This window comes from Plectropomus leopardus, chromosome 23 (assembly GCF_008729295.1).
Source record: "Plectropomus leopardus isolate mb chromosome 23, YSFRI_Pleo_2.0, whole genome shotgun sequence".
Lineage (NCBI taxonomy): Eukaryota > Metazoa > Chordata > Actinopteri > Perciformes > Serranidae > Plectropomus > Plectropomus leopardus.
Genome location: NC_056485.1, coordinates 8,407,973 through 8,420,110, shown reverse-complemented (window position 1 = coordinate 8,420,110; position 12,138 = coordinate 8,407,973). Strand labels below are relative to the sequence as shown.

Below are 12,138 nucleotides of genomic sequence, written 5' to 3'. Positions count from 1 at the left end.
CGAGTTGACCTCTTCCTGAACATCTTTTTATACTTTGCTGCGCCAAGAAACACGAGCGAGTGTGAAAAGGGTTGGGAAAACTGGAGAGAAACAGGAGGGGGGAATAATTGCTGATGTGGCAGCAACTCCTCCAACTCCCACATTCAAAACTGAAATCAAAGCCAAGAACAGAGAGCTGCAAATGCTGGCTGCTACATCCAACATTCAGCGAGGAGGGAACGAAAGGGAGGAAAGATTAAGAAAAAAAGAATGAAAGACGGTGTGGAATAAAGGGAGGAATCACAAAAGCAAGCAGAAAGGAAAAAAGAGGCTCCATGACAAATTGAAGGATAGAGAAGGCATTACAATGCATCACCTCAAATGGTTTCACACTGAAATGTATTAATGCAGGAATCCTCTGTAGACTCAAACATATCTAACCAGAGCAGGCCTGAAACTTTGGTCCAGCGGGCTGCTGTGCTTTTATTCTTACAGCAGCTCTGGGTCACTCTACTCGTCTTTTAATTCACCTCATGTCCCTTCCCTCTCTCCATTTCCACCCCTCGTTTGTCAGACCCTCTTGTCAATTATTGCGAGGCATTGTTTCTCTCTGTCATCCTCACTCCCTGCTCTCTCTCTGTCACTCTTTCTCAGCCCAATGAAGATGGAGAGTGGTCATTTAAGACTAATTAGCCAGCCTAAACAGATAAATAACCAGGTGCTGCACACATGTTTTCTCTCAAGCGCTGATATATTAATGCGTGCGCACGCACATATCCAAAGAGGCAAGAAGATGGGTGTTGCACTTTCTCTCAAGCACACATGGGTGCACGCAAAAGCAATAAAGCCAAAAACAACACCAACTCAGTTTCCCTCACTCACATCAAAATATGTATTTACGCATATTCTGTCTAATTTCCTCTTTTTGTCTGCAGTACTGTCAAAATAAAAGCAATAAAAGCAGAAGAATGCTCTTGTTTTCGGTTTTAAAGACACTCACAATGTTGTTGTGGCGCCTCTAAAAACACCACACTTCATGGCAGACTCTTCATCGGCTCATCTAGTTTCTGTATTTACAGCTAAGAGCAATGAAGTCATCTCTCCAAAGAACTGCCTCATACACGCACAAACACACACTCACACGCACACATATGCACACACACACAAACAAACATGCACATTTCCAGACAGCAATACTACATGGCAGGCTATTGACTTGCCTCATTCCAAGGATGTAATGATAGCAATTCTTTTCTTAACCAGCAAAAATCACTGTATTAAACATTAAGTATAAGATAATATTGAGGCCAAATCATATTCCTCATTAACAGGAACACTGTGCGGTACATTCAGGGCATTTGTCTGACATAACTAAGGCAGAACCGAGATAATGACTTTATTACAAATAAGAATTTTTCATTCTGCTGTACTGGGCCAATATTGGCTTCCAATGGTAAACTAGAATTACTGCTTAACGGTTGTATATGAACCAGTCAATTTGCATTTACAAGTTACAACCATGACTTTGAAAAACATGGATACTTTACACACATCCTCAACCCCACAGCAGCACAGAAGCTCTGTACACTCAGCACAGTTTCAAGGTGGACACCAAAGATTAGTCACCAATCCAGTATCTAAATTATGTTTTCCCTTCTGTTCCTGAGTTATGCCATAATGGCCAGAAAAGGGTTTATGAAGAACATTATGATGTCACAGTGAAGTTGACCGTTTAAAGATAAAATGTCATCACGTCATCATTTTATCCTATTAGACATCTGTGAGAAATTCACAAATCACAACTGGAATATGACAGTTATGGCCAAAAATGTGTTTTGGGAGGTCACAGTGACATTCAGCTTTGGCCTCCACCACCAAATCCTAAAGTGGAATCTTCTGCCAAACTAGAGGGATTTTCCATGAAGGCATCTGGAGATATCACAATCAAGAGAATGAGACAGACACAAAGTCTGAAGAAATTCCCTGGAGGTTTTCTTGAGGTACTGCATTTATGAGAATGAGATGGAGGCAAAGGCCCAGTGACCTTGACATTTGACTAGTGACCTCCAAATTGTGATATGTTCATCTTTAAGTCCAAGTACACGTTTGTGCCATTTTTTTTTTTAATTTCCTCAAGGGATTCTTGAGATATCACCCCTAAACATAATGCCTAAAGCCATGGCTTCTGCCAGTACAGAGGAATAAAAATATATATGATGCATTGAGTTGTGATCATCCATCACTTTGATGGATTTTATGCAGGTAATTTAATAATATTACCATCAAGATCATCAAGATGATCAATATTACACCATTAAAGCAATCGATACTACTTGTCAATGCAAAGCCTTTAACCTGAAATGATTCAAATGTGAAATTTAATCACCTAAACACATGCCTACTTTAACAGATTTATTATTATCTGCTTCAGGAAGACTGTTATATTGTGCAATGGTGTGAATGCAGATCACAGTTAAGTCTGTCAATACAGTATCTGCACGCTATTGGATTTCTGTTTGAAATGAGCCTGTTATAGTCACCTGACAGATATGATGGATTTGATGCAGTTTTCAGTGACCTTAGAGGTTTTGTTTTCACTACTGTGCTGATTGTCTATGCTAACATGTTATTTATTAATATCTTGAAGTAGAGGAGGTTTGATTGTCTTTTCCTTTGAAGTAAAAGCTGATTCAGAGGATTGTTTTTCCTGCCAAGAATGGAAACAAATCAACAAGAAAATGCTGAAATAAAGACGCTGCACATATCATGGCTTGTGATATCTGTCCTCAAAATCCTGTCAGTCAAATTCTATTACAGATATCCAACACTGGATAAGTTAGTAAATCATGTCATGTCACTCCCATTTGAAATATTATATACACAAGTGCTCACAACCTGTTAGCATGTGCCTGATATCCCCTATCAGCAGAAAAGCGTGCAAACACATACCCTACACTCTGTGCTATATAAAGTGTGTGCTGCATTAAGAGTAAACAGCTTTGGTTTGCTGGAGGGTATGGATTCTGATGTCAAAACCATGAGCCAAACCCTTTTATTGGACTGGCCAGTTAGTTGAGAGAGCTTTTGCTTTTGTTGTTTGGTGGGAAAAACATCAGAGGAATGGAGAGCAGACCCAGCAGAGTCTTGCAATGTCTTTTTTTGTTTTTACTTTCGGAACCAAAAATGACTGACTGTAGCAGCTGTTCTCCGAAACTGCAAGTTTTTTTTACTGTTGAGTGCATTTTTGCAGTATAGTGACAAATACCGTAAGATTAGTAAAGGTTAGCAGGTGGAGCTTAGGGGAAGTTTTCTTTATCATCTGCACAAAAACACAAAATCATTATGAAATGCAGCTAACTCAACAATGTAAACAACTCAACTTGAAACTGATCGTTAAGCTTGTGCATTCACATTTAACAGTCAATATCCAACACTGGAGATTTGAATCGTCAGTCGGAGACCTCTCAGTTGGCTGAGATAGCTTCCAGTCGAGCAGTCGTTTTTTTCCTATGCAGTGTACTTCTGGGGACCTTATGCTGCCCAGACTTTGCCACAGAGTGAGCGCTCTTGACTTTCATGCTGTTCTTTGATAACTTGGAGTTGCAGATGTGCAAGCAGTGGCACAGAGGAGGAGACAGGAGAGACCTTCTGCTTTGAGGGGGTGAATTTACATTTCACAGGAACTTAATACAACACAGTCTCTGGCTTTTGTTAGATATCTAGTGTTGGCAAAAAATGCTGTTGCACATTTACGATTTCCGCCATTAGTTTGTTTACTATTTTATGTGAATGCCATTGTCACACAAAACAACCCACCGAGCTGTTAAACTCAAAGCTAAATTTAAAATGTTCTATGGACAACAAAACAAATCATTATGTATTCAGCTTGAACAGCCAAATCTGACTGTACTGGCATAATTCCAAGTCAGGTACAGCCTTAAAAATGACCTTTAGTATCAATCAATCATGCCATGTTACCTTGAATTCTTAAAGAAAACTTTGTTTTTCTTGCATGCCTCAATGGAAAATGGCAAATTAGAAACAAGGTTTTCTTCACAAATTTAAGAGAACAAGGCATGATTAAATGGTATACATATGGTCATTTTGTGGGTATTCCTTTAAAAAAAATGGACTCTATTCAAAAATGTAAATACCCTTACATTATTGAGAGCAGTTGGTCAGTAGTCCTGCATTTGCCAGTGGCCACAGGTCTGTGAAGCTACAGTAGCCAGAAAAATAATAGGCATGTTTTTTAAGGGCTTTTTTTTTCAACATTAAACCTAACAGCCAGTGCTTACAGTGTTCCCATAAAGCTCCATAAATCAAATATTTGGTTTAAGGTATTAAAGGTTAGACATGGTTCAGGTTAGGTGGAAGTTTAGAAATTGTTTGCTGAGCTTTGAACTGATGGAGCTTGATGGGGCGATGCACAGCCTGAGTGTAAGCACTGCCTGAGAAATAAATAGACTTTGGGGAAAAACTATTTCTTTGATGTTAACATGATTGACTTGTCAGAATTTTTTCATGTTTTTAAGGAAATATTATGGAGAAAAAATCTGGGTGGTGGAGAGTGTTTTGATTATCATTATTTCCCGGTGGACCACATCTGAAAAACGCATTCACAAGTAAGGAACTCTTTGCCTCCTGACATTTGCACACTCACAGATGGCCCCACACTTTCTCCTTGTGCCTTTTCATCCAAAAATGCACACAATCCCTCGCTGTCTCTGTAGCATAAAGTCGCACGCACGCACACGCACACACACACACACACACACACACACATACACACACACACACCACAGCGTGAGCCTGGGGGAATAATTACATCACTTTAGGATCTAAAGGACTCCTGTCCACCAATCTAACAAAATGTGCAATGTCCCTTGACAACAACATGCACACACAAACTAGCTGAATGCACGCAGCCACTGGGAAGCTGCACACTCGAAGCATAAAGGAAAGATCGTTTACAGCTAAATTATGGACAAATTGAACCTTGAGCGAGGAGAAGTTCAAAGGCAGAGTTGGAGTTGAATGCAGGGGCGGTCTCCCTGTCTCACACAAATGCTCACACTTATGCATTTCAGCCGAGCGTCTCATACACAAACATCTCCTCCTCACACACACAGGGTATGCCTCCCAGACAAAATATATCTAACATGTATCTCGAATTGTGTCTGTTGCACACACATTCAGACAGGATTGCTTCTTTTGTGCAGGAACTGAGTAAAGCAGGGAGACAGATGAAAAGGTATTCGAATAATGTTCCTGTGGATTTTTTTTTCCTTGTACAAGTGTGTCTTCGTTGACGCCTTTGGACATCGATTTTTTTTGGATATGGGGGCGTATTTTTGTATGCATCAGTGAATGAGAGTGTTTGTGTGTGTGTGTGTGTGTGTGCGCGCACATTCATTGTGATTACAGATTGTGGCATTCCGCCTCTTCGCTGACACTTGTGTATGCACCCATTACCGCCGTGGAGAGAGACAGTAGCAAAGGAAGCAGTGAAAAGACTGAGGATGCCGCCTCAGTCAAAAAAACATATCACCTTGTCAAGCTTCCAATGCTGGAGAAAAGCAGATGATGTGACACAACAATCAAAGCGATATAGAGAGAAGGTGGAGGAAGAAGAAAAAGTATCAGAGAAGGGGGAGTGTGAGCGAAAAATGGCAGAGGAGAGGAATGGGAGGAAAGGGGGGATGACATATGAAAAAAATAGAAAAATCTACATTGAGATGGTTTTGTGTTAAGTTTAAGGTGGTAAGTTTGGACTTGTAACTGCTGTTCCTCTCCATAAAGCACCTTGTGCTTGGAATCAGAGCCAGACTACACTGCTATCATTATCCCACATTCATCAGTACTGGTGTATGTTGACCAAAAAGTAACAACTAATTGCAGTACATTATTGTCAAAGAAATATTTCAAGTAGAGGTCTTCATGGATCCACTCAGTTCCTTGTATCACACAGGCTAGAAATGGTTAAGGTCACAATTGCCAAAAGTCTCACGCAGTGTTGTAGTCAAGACCACCTAAACCGAGGCATGACTAAGACCAGTGTATCAAGACCCAGACAAGACTAAGACTTTAAGAGGATGCGATCAAGTCAAGACCAAGGTAGGACGAGGCCAAGACAAGACCAAGACTTTTACTGGTTTACATCAAGTCCAGACTAAGTCCAAATCAGGGCCAGATCAAGTCAAGACCAAGATCAGACCGGTTGGAGTCGCACACTCACAACATACTTCACAATTTAATATCATCAACACGTTATACAGTAAGTGTGCTGTCAGACGTCAATCAGAACTCACCACGCTACTGGTAATTAATCTCTAATTATGTTATTTTCCATTTTCGGCGGAGTTCCTGGAGTTGTTGCATTATTAACAAATTTTATTTTGTACCGCTGTAAGCAGTTCCTTCATTTCCTTTTTTGCATAAACATAACACTGGAAAAAAGGTTTTTAAAAATGTTTACCATATCGTCACTCACACAAACTCAAACCTGATAATAATCAGTTATGTTGGTCATAATAACTCAATTTAAAACATCTTTACTTGAAAAAAACTTACTTATATCACATTTTAGTTAAAAGTGAAAATCTTTGAATATATCAGATGTTCTTAAGTTCTGTGTCTTAAGGCTATTGGGCTCAAAAATCCAGTATCAGTTTGACTCTACTTGAAATGGGCGTTATCATAATGAAAAATGCGCCTCTTGTTTTTGACAAAGCAGCTAGTCAAAGCAAATAGATCAAGGATTTTACTTAATGGCTTGCCTGTGTAGTTGTCTTTGCAAACTTAATTTAATTACCTCAAAGTCCTTCTTTCAGGCTGTTTTTACTTTGTCTTCCGCCTGTTTAAATACATGAAAGCATGGAGCAAGAGGGACAAGAAGGCAGGATAAGAGAGGGCAGATGGAGGGAGCGAGGGCAGAAAAGGGCAAGTTCATAAAGGGACAAAGTAAACATGAAGCGCCAGACAGTGTGGATGAGGCAAAGGTCGGGTAAAGGACGGAGAGAGGGAGAGATGAATGAAAAGACAGATGTCAAAGAAGGGGGGGGGGGAAGCAGAAGAGAGGATGAATGCGAATGAGAGGAGAGAATGCCAAAAATGAGATGAATGAGGGAAAAGAGAGGAATGAAACTGAAGGAAAGGGAGTGATGGGAATGACAGAGTGAGTGGTAGACACTGAGAGGGAGAAACTGACAGGGCTGAAAGGACGGCAGAGGGAAAAAGGGAGACAGAACAGGAGGCAATGGCGCGAGGAAGAGAGAGAGAAGAGTGGGGATAGAGAAATGGGCAGAGGTGAAGAGACGGATGCAGTGAGTCAGCTGAGGACAGACAGATGAATGGGAGAACCTGAGGGAGGAATGAAGGATGAGATGGATGGGTCTGAAGGTAGAGGGGATGGATTGTGGAGAGAGGGTAAGAGAGAAGAGACTTTGATACCTGGGTGTGTGTGCTACACTGACCATCACTACAGATAGCATCCTATTAGTAACAGTTAGTTCAAACAGCATACCGAGCAGACACACACACCCCAACATCAAAGTAAAGGAATCTGTTCCAGAGACCATCTAATTGAGGGGGAAACAAGGCTAAGAGCAGTATTACAGGTGGTGCTAACATGTGATCTCTATCTGGTTATCTCATCAACGGCGTTTTGCATTTACACCTGCTGATGAGCGTCCTGGTTTTCTTAACTCTGCCTGTACTGTGATCGCATTTATACAGAGGTGGAACAAAGTCATTGTTCTGAAAGTCAAAATTCAGTATCAAGTCTTGGCTAAAAAGCCCAGACTCAAGACCACCAAGTCCTGTTCTTTTTTTTTTTCTTTAGAGGTCTTTCTTTTGCCTTTCATTGTAAAGCACATTGTGATATCTGATCTCAAAAGGTGTTATAAAAAACATTTTACTTACTTTTACTTAAGATCAAAACTCATGTATAAAAACAGAGAATGAGGTGAAGAGTTGGGTTGTATACTACGTAGCAAGATGCTCTCTTCCACTGAGCTGGCTCGACAAACCCTGCAGCCTCAGTCAGAGCTAACATGGTACCAAGAAGGTGGTTATTAACTTTCTTTGTTAACTCAGGCTTTCTGCTTCAGACTCTGGGTGCCTTCACAGAAAACGAGTAAAATGACGTGCTGAACGCACCATCTTACAATTTAGTTTCCTTTACAGTGATGCAATGACACAAGTATAGACAGGGAAAAAGACTACAAAAAAGCAATACACTATGCATTTACAGCAAGGGTAGAGGAAAAAAAAACAAATACCAAACAAACAAAGTCAGGCTTAGAGTCAAACAAAAAGAAGGAATGAAGAATGAACAAGTTAAAGGAGCACTGGAGATGCTGAACGGGTATTTCAAATCCAGTTAGTCAGACATACACTAAAGGTGGGCGTCCTGGCATGGCAACGAGTGGAGATGCATTCAAAAAAAGGTTTTGAATTTGGGTGTATGTGACACATTGGAAGGAGGAGAAAAAGACAATGACAAAGACGGAGGGAGAATGAACATAAAAGACAAAGAAGCTGAGGCTCAACTGCAGCCAGGTTGGAGAAAGCTAGCAAATCGAATGGGGAATGATTGATGAAAAAGGAATTAGGCAGGAGAGATGAAAGTGATGAAAGACAGCGTGGGGAGGAGAGTTAGGGAATGCATGGCAAGTTTAAAAGGGGAGTTTCACAACTCAGTATGAAAAATACCTCGCTGACAAGTCTATTAGTAACACAGTCGGTTTCAAACCCACAAAAACAAGAATGAATGTGCTCACACACCTCGGAGATTGGGAGTGCAGCCGAGTGAAACGGAAAAGCTGAAAGACTAATGGACATAATGTTCAAATAAAAACCACAATACAGTCATTTACACTCTAATGTAATACTTGTCCTCTTGTAAAGAGCACATGTCCTCCACAATTTAGATGGATGCACATTGACTTTGTGTTGGAATGACTTGTTCTTCCAGCCATCAGATACTTCAGCTGTGGCTGGTCAGAGCTGAACCTCAGCCTAAAATGAAAGCTGTGCAAATTAAAAGTGTTGCTTGTGACAGCTGAAACTTTCAACATGTGTCATTTCACACAAGACACTGCCCAGATTCAAATAATTACTGCACTCCTGCCGATTCAAATGACCCCAATTCCCCAAAACGTCAAATTTCCCTGATAATATAAGGCTTTGTCTGCAGGACAAAGAGGATATGACAAACTGGTGCGGGACTGGAGTGGAGGGGATCTCAAATAATGACTTTCTATCAACTCATTGTCTCGCTGATAGAAGCAGAGCACAGCAGGATAAGTGTGTACCTGAGTGTGTGTCCATGCGTGTGTGTAAGCAGGTACAAAAGCTGGTTCACTATGAAAGAAAAGCGCATAAAGAGGAGGAGGAGAGCTATAAAAGAACAAAAGAAGGGTAGGCGGAGGTGCTGGTGCTACAAAGGCAGAATAAAGAAACATCTATTGATGTGGAATCAAGATCTTTTCCATCTCATTTTCTCCTCACAAATAATCACGCATGACATCCTTGGTGAGTTGCAACTAGATGAAAATATTAGTACGATATTGCCTGAGTTCTTCAGTGTCCCTTTTCCTCCATTTTAGCCCATTTTTCATTTTTAAATGTATCAACTATGACACTGCATTCGATAGCAGTAACAGAAAAGAAAGGCAATTCTGGAAAGTTTACATTGTAGATATATCTGCTCCGTGCACATAAAATACATGATTTATGATGGTTAAATATCCCATCTTCTTCCTACATTATTGCTTGCTAAAAAAACACAGCAGAGCTCAGCACATTTTAATTTTTCATTCAGTAAGATAAACGTACAGAAAAATAAAAAGAATTTTTAAAAACTAAATAGAGAGTGAAAAACTTGAAACAGACGGAAAAATCGAAGAGATTACAGTTTTATGTGAATTAAAGCTTTACAGTAAATGGTATGAACAATTATCTTGGTAGCCAAGCACCATTATACAGCTGCACTGGCTGTGGGAGTTTTGGTTTGCTTAAAGGAATATTTCCACCAATTTTCAACCAGCTTTGTATATCAAAACAATGAGAGTAGCATATGTAAATGAACTATGGCCAACTTCCCTTAATCTTACCAGTGCATAGATCTCCCCATTTCCCCTTCACCAAAATTCAAACGCAAACTATCTGCTGTGCATTTTTGGATTGCCCAATACAGATTCTGCCACAATGGACACAAAGAGTATAGAAGTGGCTCAAGAGACAGACCTGCTCTCTCTCAAGCTCACACCAAACTCCACTCAAACAGTAAAGCTAGGCAGGACTGATTTAATAAAACCAAGATTATCTTACTGCACTCACTGCCTATTTCTCTCCTAAAATATTTTCAGAAACATAGTTTACTGCCCTGTTTAGTTGGAAAAGAAGGCATTTGAGAACAGAAAGTGGGCACCATACTGCTTCCTACAGTGTGAAAACAGAGGCTGAAAAAACTGAGATCAAGTGGTAAAACAAAGCAGCGCTTATCAAATACAAACTAAGACTCTGTTATTGTGTTGGCTATTTCTCACTTAAAATGTTTCCAGAAACATGTTTTAGCTCACCATTTAGCTGTTATTCCAGATCATTTGTTACCAGCTGGTCGCCATTGTGTCAAACAGTTTCTTTCTACTGCAATGTCAGCACAGTTTTATAAAAAGATAGTCGTACAGATGTCAAATATAGTGAAATACATGGCAATCTTTTTGGCGCTTTGAGCATCACAAACAAAAACATTTGTAAAACTCAACAGCAACTTTTCTTTCCAGAGCACATGACCTGGTTACTTTAAGGTAATCCACAGACCTTGTTGTGAGCATTTTCTTGTAGGAACTGTTTTTCTTTCCATCGTACTACACCCACCAGCTGAAACCAAAAATATGTATTTTGATTTGGATGTGAACTGTCCCTTTAAGTTCATCTGTTAAGTAAATAACATTTTTGGCCTATTAACATTCCCACTAGTAGCTGTAGGGAGAAATGTGTTTATGTGCAGGTTCCTATTTTGTTTGTGTTTCAACACTGATGTTAATGTTAGCGTTGATGCAATACACATTCCTGTACATGCCATTTCCATCAACAGTTGCTGGCAGTAACACAGCAAGTTACTGACAATAAATAACAAAAGCAGGCTAGCTGATGTAATCATAGACATAAATTATGGAGATGTGCAACATATTAAAAAAACAATCTATTTTAACTAAATCAACTTGTTTTGAGAAAGAAGAAAATGCAATATTAGTTTGATTTATATGTTACATAGTGTGTGTTTTTTTGGTTTTTAGAAGCACTGAAAGAACACATGCCTTTGTTTACAAGTAAACTTCACCCTGAACATTAACTCACTGCTGCTACACACCCACACACGTGTTTTTAGTTATTGAGGCTGCTTAAAAGTTGGGTGGAGCTATGTTGGGAATTTGTTGAGGTGCTTCATTGACTCTTTATGGAATCATAAAGGTGAAATATGGCTTACCATAACAGGAGAAACAAAGCTACCAGGAGAGTCAGAGAGGGTTTATACATGCCCACACAGTCCTTGGAATATGTCTAATCAGCCAAAGTAAGTGACCTGTGTGGGTGCACTAAGAGTGTCAAGGGGCTTTAATCCATCAACAACTAAGTTAATAATATGTTTCCTTAATTGAGCTCAACTCTGGGCCCTCTAACGTGCCGCTGCCACCTCTGAGTCAACACCAGGCATGTAGCAGGTGGGTGAACACACAATCTCTCAAACTCAAATAATGAACAAATGAGCCATGTGAATCCTGCTATAAAATTTGAGAAACATGAAGCCCTACAGAGAAAAACAAATTAAAAAAAGACATAAATAATTGATGATAAATAATACACTGCCACATTTGTCTTCAGATCATCATTTTCAAGTCACATTAACGACATTTCAAGACAAGCATTAATATTTAAGACCATAACTGACAGGATATACTTAAAGTGGACACAATTTTACTCAAAATAACACAAATTAATGGTTTGGGAAAACAAAATCGACTTTTTTGCTGAGAGTGGTGGTTATTTGACTTGCGAGGGCTTCAATGTTTACTGATGAGTTTTTCCACACATGCAGAGATGCGGTGTAATGCAAACATAGCACGCTGAATGAAGACAATCTTTGTGAAA

The 12,138-nt window shown here is 39.8% G+C and overlaps 1 protein-coding gene across 2 annotated transcripts in view; it reads right to left on the bottom strand.

Moving 5' to 3' along the window:
- The window catches only part of pcxb (pyruvate carboxylase b), a 350,229-nt gene that overhangs the window by 262,792 nt on the left and 75,299 nt on the right, over positions 1–12,138 (bottom strand). The gene's annotated exons all lie outside the window — the stretch shown is intronic.